Source organism: Amblyomma americanum, chromosome 7 (assembly GCF_052857255.1).
Source record: "Amblyomma americanum isolate KBUSLIRL-KWMA chromosome 7, ASM5285725v1, whole genome shotgun sequence".
Lineage (NCBI taxonomy): Eukaryota > Metazoa > Arthropoda > Arachnida > Ixodida > Ixodidae > Amblyomma > Amblyomma americanum.
The window spans coordinates 27,100,559-27,112,825 of NC_135503.1; the positions used below are offsets into that span (position 1 = coordinate 27,100,559).

At 45.6% G+C, this 12,267-nt stretch overlaps 1 protein-coding gene and 1 pseudogene across 1 annotated transcript in view; both read left to right on the forward strand.

Annotated features, from left to right (window-relative positions):
• Positions 1-759: 759 nt before the first annotated feature.
• Positions 760-12,267, forward strand: part of LOC144097028 (solute carrier family 22 member 7-like) — a 31,477-nt gene continuing 19,969 nt past the window's right edge. Inside the window, exon 1 of the mRNA XM_077629818.1 lies at positions 760-882. The gene's annotated coding sequence lies outside the window, so the exon portion shown is untranslated. The remainder of the gene's footprint in view (positions 883-12,267) is intronic.
• Positions 7,519-9,557, forward strand: LOC144098721 (very long chain fatty acid elongase 4 pseudogene; annotated as a pseudogene).

Consider the following 12,267-nt stretch of genomic DNA (forward strand, 5'->3'; position numbering starts at 1 on the left):
CACACACACACACACACACACACACACACACACACACACACACACACACACACACACACACACACACACACACACACACACACACACACACACACACACACACACACACACACACACACACACACACACACACACACACACACACACACACACACACACACACACACACACACACACACACACACACACACACACACACACACACACACACACACACACACACACACACACACACACACACACACACACACACACACACACACACACACACACACACACACACACACACACACACACACACACACACACACACACACACACACACACACACACACACACACACACACACACACACACACACACACACACACACACACACACACACACACACACACACACACACACACACACACACACACACACACACACACACACACACACACACACACACACACACACACACACACACACACACACACACACACACACACACACACACACACACACACACACACACACACACACACACACACACACACACACACACACACACACACACACACACACACACACACACACACACACACTTAATTTACGTAGCAGGCACTCTTCCAAGAGCACTCTCGCCGCATTTGCGCGTAACGTTCCATTCGTCTCCCGGCGACGTGCAGCATAGGGGACAGCCTTGAAACTCTTGACGCTTTGCCAGTCGGCGTGTCAGACTCGGGTGTAGTCAGCGGCAGAATCAAAGAATGGATACCGGGCAGCTTTGCATCGCGAATGCACATCCTAAATTTTCAAGCCTTACTTGGAAGAATGATGAAAAGCAACCCAGAGGATTCCTTGCCCTACTTGTGAATGAATGTACTGGCGAGAGCTCAGGTAAAAAGTTTACTTTGTGTGCGTTTGCCAGGTATAAAATTCAGTGAGAGCTCATTTTGTCGATAATGTAATAAGTCTTTTTTTTTACGTTGTACAGTGTGCGTGCATAGGACGAGCATTCAACGCCGCGTAGTTTTCCCTGGAGGTTGGTTAAACGCAATGTAGAGTCAAGCCTGTGGACATCACTGGGTGTTCTTTTCGAGGTTACGTTTTATCGTTGCATAAGTACATTGAGAGGGCAGACTCATCCCGAACTCTGTGTTTACGAAGTGGACGGGTCATGCGCGCCGAAGTGTCTTAACTATAAAGTTACCGAAGATGAGAAGAGGCAAGTTCCTCAAGTTGCACATTGAACAAAGGCGCCTCGCCTCGGCCTTCGGCATCATTTTTGCCGATTCTGTTCTGCACGAAACGAAGGTTTCATTTTATTTTATTTAGACGGGCTATAGCGCTGTTATTTTATTCCTATCCTTAGCACTCCAACCATGGCCCGTGTCTTGTGCGCATGTGCGAGCCCGAGCCCGCGCGCATGCCTGAACTGCCTATATTCAAACGAGAAAGGCCGACGACTCCGTTCCAGCTGCCCCCAGTTAAATAAACTTCGTTTTATTCAAGTAACTAAATTTAATTTGATAGAAGTATGCGCCAAATGCGTAAATATCATTGGAGCGTCCAAAATTAATTTCCCTCGCACCAGCATGAACCACAAATCTTTATAGCGAGAACTTTTTTAACAGACCACTTGCGCAGCCACTAGCAGCCATCGCGTACAGGACCAAATCCGAGAACGGCTCCGTTGTTACGATCCCGTCCGCAGGAAGCGCATTTCGATGAATGCGGCGTGCGAATGTAACCTTGAAGTGGGGATTCGGTGCATTTCAAGGTTTCGTTGCATTGCACTTAAAGAGCTCCATGAGATCGGTCAATCCGAAGCCCTCCGCTCCGGCATGTCTCGCTTTTGCATTGGCGTGTAAAAGCTCAATATAAACATTTGTGATTTACTGTGTTTAATAGAGAATCTCGCCGAGTTCGTTGAGTTGTAACGATGCGTGCACTAACGCCGCATCTCAGTCACAAAGCGAGGGGCCGGGGCATATGAACTCACATGCCGTACGAATAACGCGCCCATTTCCTACCGTATTCTGCTCACACGTGCGGAAAGGTAATGTATGATGACCACAATAACGTCAGGTTCGTCGGTTCTATCTGCTTCCTTCACGCGTTTATATAAATTATAAGATGTAAATGAGCCATGAAATTGCCCAATTAAGCCGTGACACAGCCAAAACGCACACGCGATTAGAGGGCCATGCTCGGCTACTTCTACTCAAGGAAGTAGCTCTGCTTTGGAGCCACGTTCGTCGCCAGCAGATGCCCAGCTGCACTTTGTATGACAGCTAATTGACCGCATTCGGGCACTTAGCTGTCCGCCCAGAAATGTTACCGTTATAAAAGAAGGCTTCAAATTTCCTCACAATAAAGCGCAAGAAAACAAGAGGGGGGGCACAGGCTTAGCGATAGATAAACCTGTTTTTCTCAATCTGTCATCTGAAAAAGAAAGGCGTGAGTGGAAGAGGGGAGGGGGGGGGGGGGGGGCAAGATTTTGCTCCACCGGGCCCCCTATGCTTCCCAGTCGAATACAGCACGGATGTGGCAGTGAGATTATAACTTTGATGATAATTACAACGACCATTAAAACGAAACGAATCAACCGACAGAGAGGAGTATACTCCATCAAAGGCATGGTTTGTCCTGCGTGTAAAGATAGAAGCTAATCGCCGATAGCGATGGTCTCATGAATTGGAATATGGAAGGATTGGTGCAGAATTAAAGGTAATTAAATGTGCGGTATGTGGTACATCCCATGTGCTATGGCGGACGCCGCAGTGAAGGGCTCCGGGATAATTTCGACCCCGTGGGCTCCGTTATAACGTGCACTGACATCACGCAGCCCATAGGCGCTTTGTTGAATTTTGCCTCGATCCATTCAAAACGCGGCCGCCGCGGGCAGGGGTCGATCCCGCGACCTTGGAGTAAGAAAGGGGCTCATAGACGCGCGCGCACTTCTACGCCGTTGACAAAGGTAAACACATCCTCAAAAACAGTTAAAGAATGCGAAGGTGCTGAACGAGGCAACATTGTAGAATATATTTGCACAGGACCCTCCTTGAGAGTGAACGTCGAGGGGGTTCAGAACCTACTGACCTTACCCGATGCTTGAACGGCTCAGTGGCTTCCTGTTCGCTGTCCTTGGGGTATTCTTTCTCCCGAAGCGCGCATCGGGACGCTTCGCTTGCTCCAGGCAAATACGTAGCGCTGTCAGAACTCCCGCAGTTGATAACGACCATAACATTATGCGCAAAGCACCATCTTATGGTCTTTAAACAATAGCCACGATGACTGACATCCCCGCGTGAGTGACGTGCAAACATGGCCGCTCTCTCCCATTCTACGCGGAAAAGATTTTCCTGTACGCGCGATCGATGAAAAGAAAAAAAAATCCATTCTTTTCTTTCGTGCGCAGTAATGATTTCCTTGTAAAACTTTCGGGCAAATTGTTTGCACGCAGAAGCGACATTCATATTCCCTATCTAAGTTTTCTTGTGTTCATTCCTGCAGTACGTTATAGGGGCTCAATGCTTACAGAAAAAAAAATGAATGACGCAATTGTTTTTCTCTCTCAATTTCCGCGAGCGGCATACTTGGTTTCGCCACGGCATGGCGATGCGCCACTGCGTGTCGATTTTGAGAAACGTACAAACGCGCCGTCTTTATGCCAGAGGGCCAGACAAGACGTTATTTGTCCTTATATAATCAAGCTCTTTCCTGCGTCGATAACCAAGTGATTAGACGCAAGTCAGGCCCGTGAGAAATATCACGCGTTAAAGATTCCGATGCAATCACGTTTCTCGGGGTGCGCTTTGCTTTTAATGTAAAACGATGGCGTCGAAGGCCAATGGAAAACCTGCGGATGGATATCACTATGGATGAAAAGATCGCGACGCTAAAAGCGCGTAGATGACATCGTTGGGAAGGTGTTCACGGCGGTCGCAGCAGATAGCAGATTTGAGTGGACATTAAAGCTTATTTAAAGAATGCTGGTAGCAGCCGATAAGAGAAGCAAACAGGACAACCGAACCCTTTGGTGCGAATTAAAATGGAAGGACACGATGCGGGCAAGCTGTTATTCTGAATTCTGTTTACAGGCAAATTTCTGGGTCTTGCACAACGTATCCAGATACTTGAAAATTGTCTCACGCATTCGCATGTTGTACTGAGCTCGGTTCAACAGCCGGATACATTATACAACGCACATGTGATCTGAAGAGTCGTGTAAAATAAAGACATCATCACCATAACTGTCTGAGCTACTGCACGACAGAGGCCTCTTCCATATCTCTCCAATTAACGCTGTCCTATATGAAAAAAGCCAATTATCGCAATTACCTAATTAAAAAGACATCTGATGTAAAATGCAGCCTCCCCCCCACCATTTCCTTGAAGCGTTAGCAGGAAATGAATAGTTCCAAATAATAGATATGTGCACCCGACGTCAAAACTTACGGTGGCAAAAATAGAATAGAAAAAAGCTCTTAGCAGCAGGCACAACTTTCGCCTGCGCGTTATGTCCCTTTTTTTTCTTGCAATGTATCTACACGAGCGCAATAACCCGGAAGCGGTTGAGCTGCTGACAATCACAATGTCTCTGCATCTTCTTTCCGCCCATCATTAGCATCGAGCGGCCGTGAGGAAATCGACGGATGTGTTTAGCGCCATTCAGCGGGAATCGTCACCTGGGTTATTTTTTCTTTTTTTTGCACATTCTCTCCTTAAACATATCGTGATCTCTGCACGAACATTTTCGCGATATTCACTTGGCTGCTGGTCGAATGCGGTCACGGTCGTCTGATCCCTCGATCGAGACTCCGCCGATCAGTGTCTATAACTTTTCAATTGCGTTTTTCTGCCCCGAACGCTCGGTTTAAGCGGGGGAGAAGAAATGCCAAGGTGAATGAAAGGTCACTTCTTCGAAACAGACGATTCTGAGACCAGAATTCTGCGCTGTGCTGCTTGCCAAGTAAATGCAAGCCGACGGCGCGTTCTGCCTACTTCGAAACCGCCAGACAGTTAGGTAATGGTGAAAAAGAAGAGAAAGTGTGTCGAGGCTATTCAAGAGAGCCGTAATGGGGTGCCGCCAGACAAGGAGAAATGAGGTCGTTACCACAGTTACGCTGGGATAGATATCAATGAACCTGTTGTTTCGCCATCGCTTTTCTTGATATTTAGCTGAAGGTGAGATCAAGATCACCTCGGGGCTACGCTAATAGCGTTGATAGAATCCGTGGGAAATTCAATAGCACTGAGAAGAACTGGTTGCGCGGACCTGTATGAATTATACTCCTAGAATAAAGTTGGGCTAGTTGTTTGTGTCTTTAGTAAGTGCAGGGTTAGCTGCTTTTTCGTTTTTTGATTTTGAGTTAATAAAGAGCTGTTTATCAAAACTTCCGTTATTCTTGTGAGAGTTTAAAAAATAAAGAATCCTGAACTTATTGCGAGCACCCTGCAAACGAAAGCGGTAGGTAAGAGCAAACTCGCATTAGTAAACACTGAAAGCAATGATTTTATAAGTGTGAGATTAACACGCACTTGACTCCAGACTATAACACAACACCCATCAAAACGCGTGCTTAGTCGTTGAATTTGCCAGCCAACCTCGAAGATCTGTAAGAACGTGTGAGAATATCACCTGAAAGCATTCCCGGGTGTTGTATCAAACACCGAGACTCTGGTCAAACACACTACTTCATTACATGAGTTAAGATGAGGTAGGCGTCACTTGACCACGCGCTACCAACCCAAGCGTCCCAAATTCAAGGCAGGCGCAGCTATACGCCTATGTATACACACATCCCTCTGTCGGCGCACAACAAATTATGGCGGCAGCCAAGAGATGTAAAGTCAGGCCACTAGATACGGCTAGCGTAATTTAACACCATACAGATGCTCTTATCGGCTATGACCGCCATAACAGACCGGCTTCTTTTGTGCATCGTGTCCTCCTGTCAGGCAGAAAACAGCGATCGGAAAAATAAATGAGGATGGATAACAGCCACACACTATGCTCAAACAAATACCATTGATTTTTCTTACTTCACATCTGTGAGTGCGAAAGGAAACCAGCTTCACTCACATCCAAAAATTCAAAACAGAACCGAACTTCTATTGTGGCACATAGGGACATATATGTCCGAATCAAGTTTTTTACTATTAAAGTCGAATATGCGCAGACGGAACCATTCCTTTTATTTTATCTGTAACAACACAGCCTAAAGAGCCTATTTCTGCCAGCGTTTTATCTATAACACGCAAAAAATATTAAAAAATTACACTTACTTTATGGGGCGAGAACCGCTTCGCTCCGGGTGCGAAACTGCCTCGTTTCAAGAGGTGTCGGTGCCCTTTTTAACGACCGAAACTGAATTCAGTTAAAGCCAACACAAAACAGTGAAACGTGCAAGCTGTACGCTAATGCACACCTTCGGGTTTTAGTTACACTAGTTTTAATTCTGGGAACTTATGCGTCTAGCGTACCTTAAAGAGGGAAAAAAAATCTGCACGCTGTCACAGAAGTGTGGCTTTTTTCCTTTTACGAATCTAGCGTGATGCGAAAAAAAGACAAAATCAAAGTCTACTTCCAGTGGTAGTCGCACAGGCAGAGCGCGAGGTCAGTGCCCATCGGGTTCTCAAAATCGACGGCGGTGATGAGCCGTTTTCCTGTACCGAGCGAAGCAAAAGATAACGGCGGACGCGGTCTAAGCGCAGCGTCAAGGGTTACTAGCCAGGAAAAAAAGCACATCAATACCGAATTGGCTGCTGCTGTCCTTGCAGCAAGTCACCAGCGGGCATTATTACGTTTGCACTAGACTTCCGGCGCTCGTCATGCGCTGAGTTTCGGCTTGATACGGGGAAAAAAAAAACGCAAGGTTTTCTCGCTATGTAGGGCTTTAGAACATGGCTTTTTCTTCACTTTAAAAATGATACGGTATTGTTTTCTCCTTATTTACACACTGGTCGTAGGCAATAACCGCCAATCATTATAATTGAAAAGTTAGTAAACCATAGTTAATCAGCTAGGCAATTAACTTATTTTTACAACTACTGGCGTCCCCCGCAGCTGAGAGTTTCCTCCTGTAGAGGTTTTTGATCTTTAAGTCTGTTTTTAAGAAATTTGAAGTGCTCGATGAAACACAGTATATCCTTCATTGTGCTACAAAAACAAAGGTGACATTGTTAAATCAGCACTCCACACTTTTTAACCTTAATTATATTACAGAGTAGGGCATCTGTCCAGTGGTTGTATTGCATAGAACCTACACTAAAACATCAGCCTCACCACCTGCTTTTGACATAGACTAATAGACTAATGCCACAGGACGGGTGGCTGGTGCGGAAGCTGAAGGCATCGCATGCAGTACACTTGGAAACGCGCCTAGCACAGGCCATCGGACGCTGCTTGTAGCAGATTCAACGAAGGACGATTGCTCGCAGATAGTGCGCGCTCGCCCTCTTATCCGAACAGGCGCCAAGAGCAAGGTAGCGCTTTGAATGCGGAGTATAAAAAAAGATGCCTGCGTTTCTGGGTCACTCACAAAACCTCCTTTTCCGGCCCTCAAGACACCTAATACTACCTAGTTCCAGGACTGTGCCGCATCTGTCGACTCCACAATTCTTTAGGACCCCTCGAGTACTCAACCGTAGCAGCCGCTCCCCATCGAAATTAGCCAGGTGTTAGTGAGCTCCTTGCGAATAGTTATAACTCGGTCGCCATGACGTCCTTCTTCACGTACCCGTGGGAGCTGTACGATTATATGTGGTCCTTCCGGGACGCACGGATAGAGTCGTGGAACAGCAACGTCACCAAGGGCACCTTCATCATACCGTTGGTTCTCGGTTATCTGTACATAGCCAAGGTGGGCGGCCCACGGTGGATGAAGGACCGCAAGCCTTACGACATCAAGGGGCTCATTCTGGCTTTCAACGTGTTCACCGTGCTGGCGAACCTGTTCGTCATGTGCCGGATGCTACGACTGACGTACCTGGGTGGCGGATACAGCTTCCTGTGCCAGGGGACCGGAAGTGGCGACAGCGAGCGGGATATGGCCGTCGTGAGTCTCAACTGGTGGTACCTCCTGGTTCGCATCGCCGACTTCCTGGACACTCTCTTCTTCGTAGCTCGCAAGAAGTTCTCGCACATCACATTTCTCCACGTGTCACACCACGCTCAAGTCGTGCTCAGCGGCTGGCTATGGCTGAACTTTGGCAGCGACGGCCAGCCCGTGTTCGGGATTTGCCTGAATGCTTTTGTCCACGTCATCATGTACACGTACTATTTCCTCGCAGCCTTGGGCCCCAGCTTGCAGAGATACCTGTGGTGGAAGAAGTACCTGACTACCATTCAGATTGCGCAGCTCGTAGTGGTCTGCACGCACATGTCTTTGCCGCTTTTTATCGGGTGCGACTACCCAAGAGCCCTCAGCTTGCTTTCGATGGCCCAGATCTTATTAGGAGTGGTTCTTTTCACAAACTTCTACCTGAAGACCTACAGGGCTGGCGGCATGTCTGGACCTGCGATTGACGAAGCATCGAAACCGAAGGAGCAGTGAAGTGCTATGCAGGTTTTAATTCGGCGAAGACGGAAGCAACCGATCCAATTGTGTTTGTCGGCTCAGCAGTGCCACTAGAGACGCTAAGACGTGACGGTAATAGTATAAAAACTTCATTAGCGAGGTTCGCTTGTGTAATCTTGTGTCGCGTGGTAGTTTGTTGGCTCCTCGTGAAATGTGCATCTGACCATACTCGCCTGCTTCTTCGTTTTGTTTCAGTTTCAATTTTAGATTAGCTTGTTGTACAGCATAGAATATGCAACTTTGGCTTCTTATGTTTTTTTAACAGTGCTAAAAGATTTTACAGCTAGTACAGAAGTGCGAACAGTACAGTAAATTATAAACGCTTTCGGTAGTCATCAGGACACTGTAAATGTGTGAATGAAAAGCATCGCGGTGCTTCGCTGGTAATAAGTTTGCCAAAGAAAAGGGTTGCGGTTATGGCCGATCGAAATGCAGCGGAGTGTTTAGTTACACGCAAAATGCCTATTGTTATTTTCACTTTATGCAGGCGGAGCTTGCAGTATATTTCCGCCGTAAGGTGCTCTGTAGTAACTGTGAACTACCTATTTGTAACTCGTGCGGTCGCAACGCTGCAGTGGATCTTTGCAACGGAGAATTTGTTTTCATGCTTGCTGACATGAGTAAAATGTTTTTTCACCTTTATGTTTTGAATGCACGGAGCAAGGCATTGAAGAGAGGAGCTGTTTAAACAGTTAAAAAACAGTGAAATGTAGAAAAAAATAAACAGGCAATGGAAGGTAAAAAATGTTTGAAATGCGAGCATACAAAAATTTAGATTTTTCAACAGAGTGCGACGCGCTCTAGCCTACGCTGTTAAAAACGGCTGCACACACTGGGTTTGTAAGATATAGATTTAAGCCCATTCACGCATTAGCTGGTGTTCATCGCATGGGGTTTATCCTGCTAAACAAGCAATCAAGCTGAAATCGTATATATTTTCTCCAGCAGACAATGCCACCGATGAAAGCAGACTATTGAGTCACTTCAAATGGCGGAGTCATAGACAGTAAAGCAGCTGAATGGGCTAGTTGGTTTTGCATCTTGGTGAAAAAACAGCGCACAAGCAGACACAGACAGAAAGAAGGGGACAAGCGCTTGTCCCCTTCTTTCTGTCTGTGTCTGCTTGTGCGCTGTTTTTTTCACCAAGGAGTCATAGAAACGGCATAAACAGCTCCAACCCCACTGTGCGTGTACGGAATAAGGATTGCTCATGCTCAAAATAAAGACGCTTGTGCCAACATCGGCGGCGCGCAGCCACGCATTCGGTCAGGTGATTAAAATCTGTGATGTCCTTGCAACACCGACCATAGCCTCCATACTGCTGGCTACCCTATAACAAGTTCAGTGACGCTAGATCTATGCCAGATACACTGCTGTAGTCGTGGAATATGCGCTACTCACAGCCTCGATAAGCTTCTCTGGGGTCAGTAACGGAAGAAATGAGAAATACTGTCAATAGCGTACTGCTTTCGCCATAATTAACGTTGATATCCTTATTTAGGAACTTCTATTTAAAGAATACAGCGAATGGAGCCTGTACAACTTCACACTGCAAGGCACAGCAACTAGCTAGACTTCTTCTCCCATGCCGTGTCTTCCACTGCCAAAATAACGATCTGTCGATGGCATCGCGAAAAAACAGCAAGCGGGTTTCCTGACAAATTCTTTTTCACCACTAAAGTAGTGTGCCTTTGTGTGTACTTGAGCATACACCTATGCGCTATAATCTGCTAAGCTTACGAGATTTTTTTTTTGTATGGCGGGAAGATGAAGACCAACTAGAGCTACTTTTCATGAGGACACAAAACAAAAGTATTAAACCCTGTACGACTCCGACATTTGAACATGCAGACTTCCACTAATGTTGAAGCAGTGGACAGTTTGTTATATTTGCTCACTCTTTGCGAAAGCTTTGGCAGGAAATTTTCATTTATAATAAGTAGGAGCAAATTAGGGGCCCGGGAGAGAGCTCTCCTGTATATATACATGTAAGGAGAACCTCTCTCTCTCTCTTTGAAAACATTTTCTAGTCTCCTTTCACTGCAAGATAACTAAACGAATGCACTTCGTCTCTCGATTACAGTACATGCATTAGTATCTATCCCGGGCTTCTGTAACTGAACCATAGTCTGCCTAATTGCTTTTACAGCTGCAGTAGATCTCACGCCAGCTCATATGTATACAGCTCCGGGTATAAGAACCTTCCACAGGTCACACAAATATTGCTCCATGACCTGAAAAATAACGCCAACAGGTGATAAGTCGCTTTGCGGGGAACTTCTCGGACAGACCATGCTCCTTTTGGGCAACTGGCAGGGCCGTTTCGTTTCGTTCCCATCCGTAGCAATCCACCCGAAAGAAGGAACATCCTTCGACGATGCTACTGCGTTATTCCTAGCTATTGTACAGCTCCCATGTGCTATCTGCATTTTAACAGCATATGCCCAATATATATGTTGCATTCAAGACGTGCTAATTGGTCATGATCGGAGTCAATTAGGGCTCCCTAAATTCTTGACTGCATCAACCAATTTGCCCTGCGTTCCATCTCTCTGATGTTTTCAATCACATCGTTACCCTCTGAAGTCTTTTTTTCTCAAGTAGGATTTTTTAAAAATATACCAAGGCATTAAGAGCACGCACCAAAAGTGACCTAGTGGAACATTTCCAGCATTATTGGACAAAAAGTTTGAATACTGAAATATTTCAAGGTACTGTTATGAAAATAATGAAGGTAATGGGGCACTCTACTGATAAGTAGCAAGATATTTCTTTTAAAGTTCTCTATCTCTCGCATCGAGTAGTAAATATTGTCATAAAAAGCAATGTGGAACGTTTATGACGACAGCAAAAACGTTAATAGTAAAAAAATGCAAGCGTGCCGACGGGAAATATGGAGATATATTTTTGTAGTGAAATCTGAAAATGTATGAAAAAACTGTAATCATGAATTTTTATCGTTCAAAATTACTTTAGTCCAGAATTGCTGGGTATGCAAGTACATTCTCAGGTAGCATCAAAACGTTACAGCAATGTTAGTTCTTTGTTTGGTCTGATGTTGATATATTTTTCTTTATGACCTTTTCTTTAAACGCTTTGCAAACATTACAAAGGAACGTTGGAATAGCCTTGTAGTATCTAACTGAAAATTTAAACAACATAACTGAAACTTCCTCTAAAATAGGCAAGTAACCTTGCAAGAGCATGCAGGCCTACCACTTGAGGAGGTGCACCATATCACGAACGCTTTACAACGACAAGCAGTGAGGCCGATACTTTATTTCTACAATATCCCACAATCAATACATGCAACTCATTTCGATGGATGCGAAATGCTTGAGGCCCGTGTACTATAACATGTCAGTGAATGTTGGAAAACCCCTGACGGTCAAAATATCCGGAGCCCTCCACTTCGACGTCCCTCATAGCCTGACTCACTTTGGCAACTTCAATCCCATAAAATAAAACCTTATCATTGATGAAGCGTGTGTTTCTTCTTTTTCGGAGGTTTCTCCTTTTGTATATGCACGAGCATTAATGTGTTGCGGTCTTGTACGCTTCGCATGAGTACGTCATGAGTACACGCGCACGCACACACACACACAAATATGGACATGTTGGTTAGCAGCCTGCCACAAAACAGGATTCAGTCATACATACATACATGCATACATGCATACATACATACATACATACA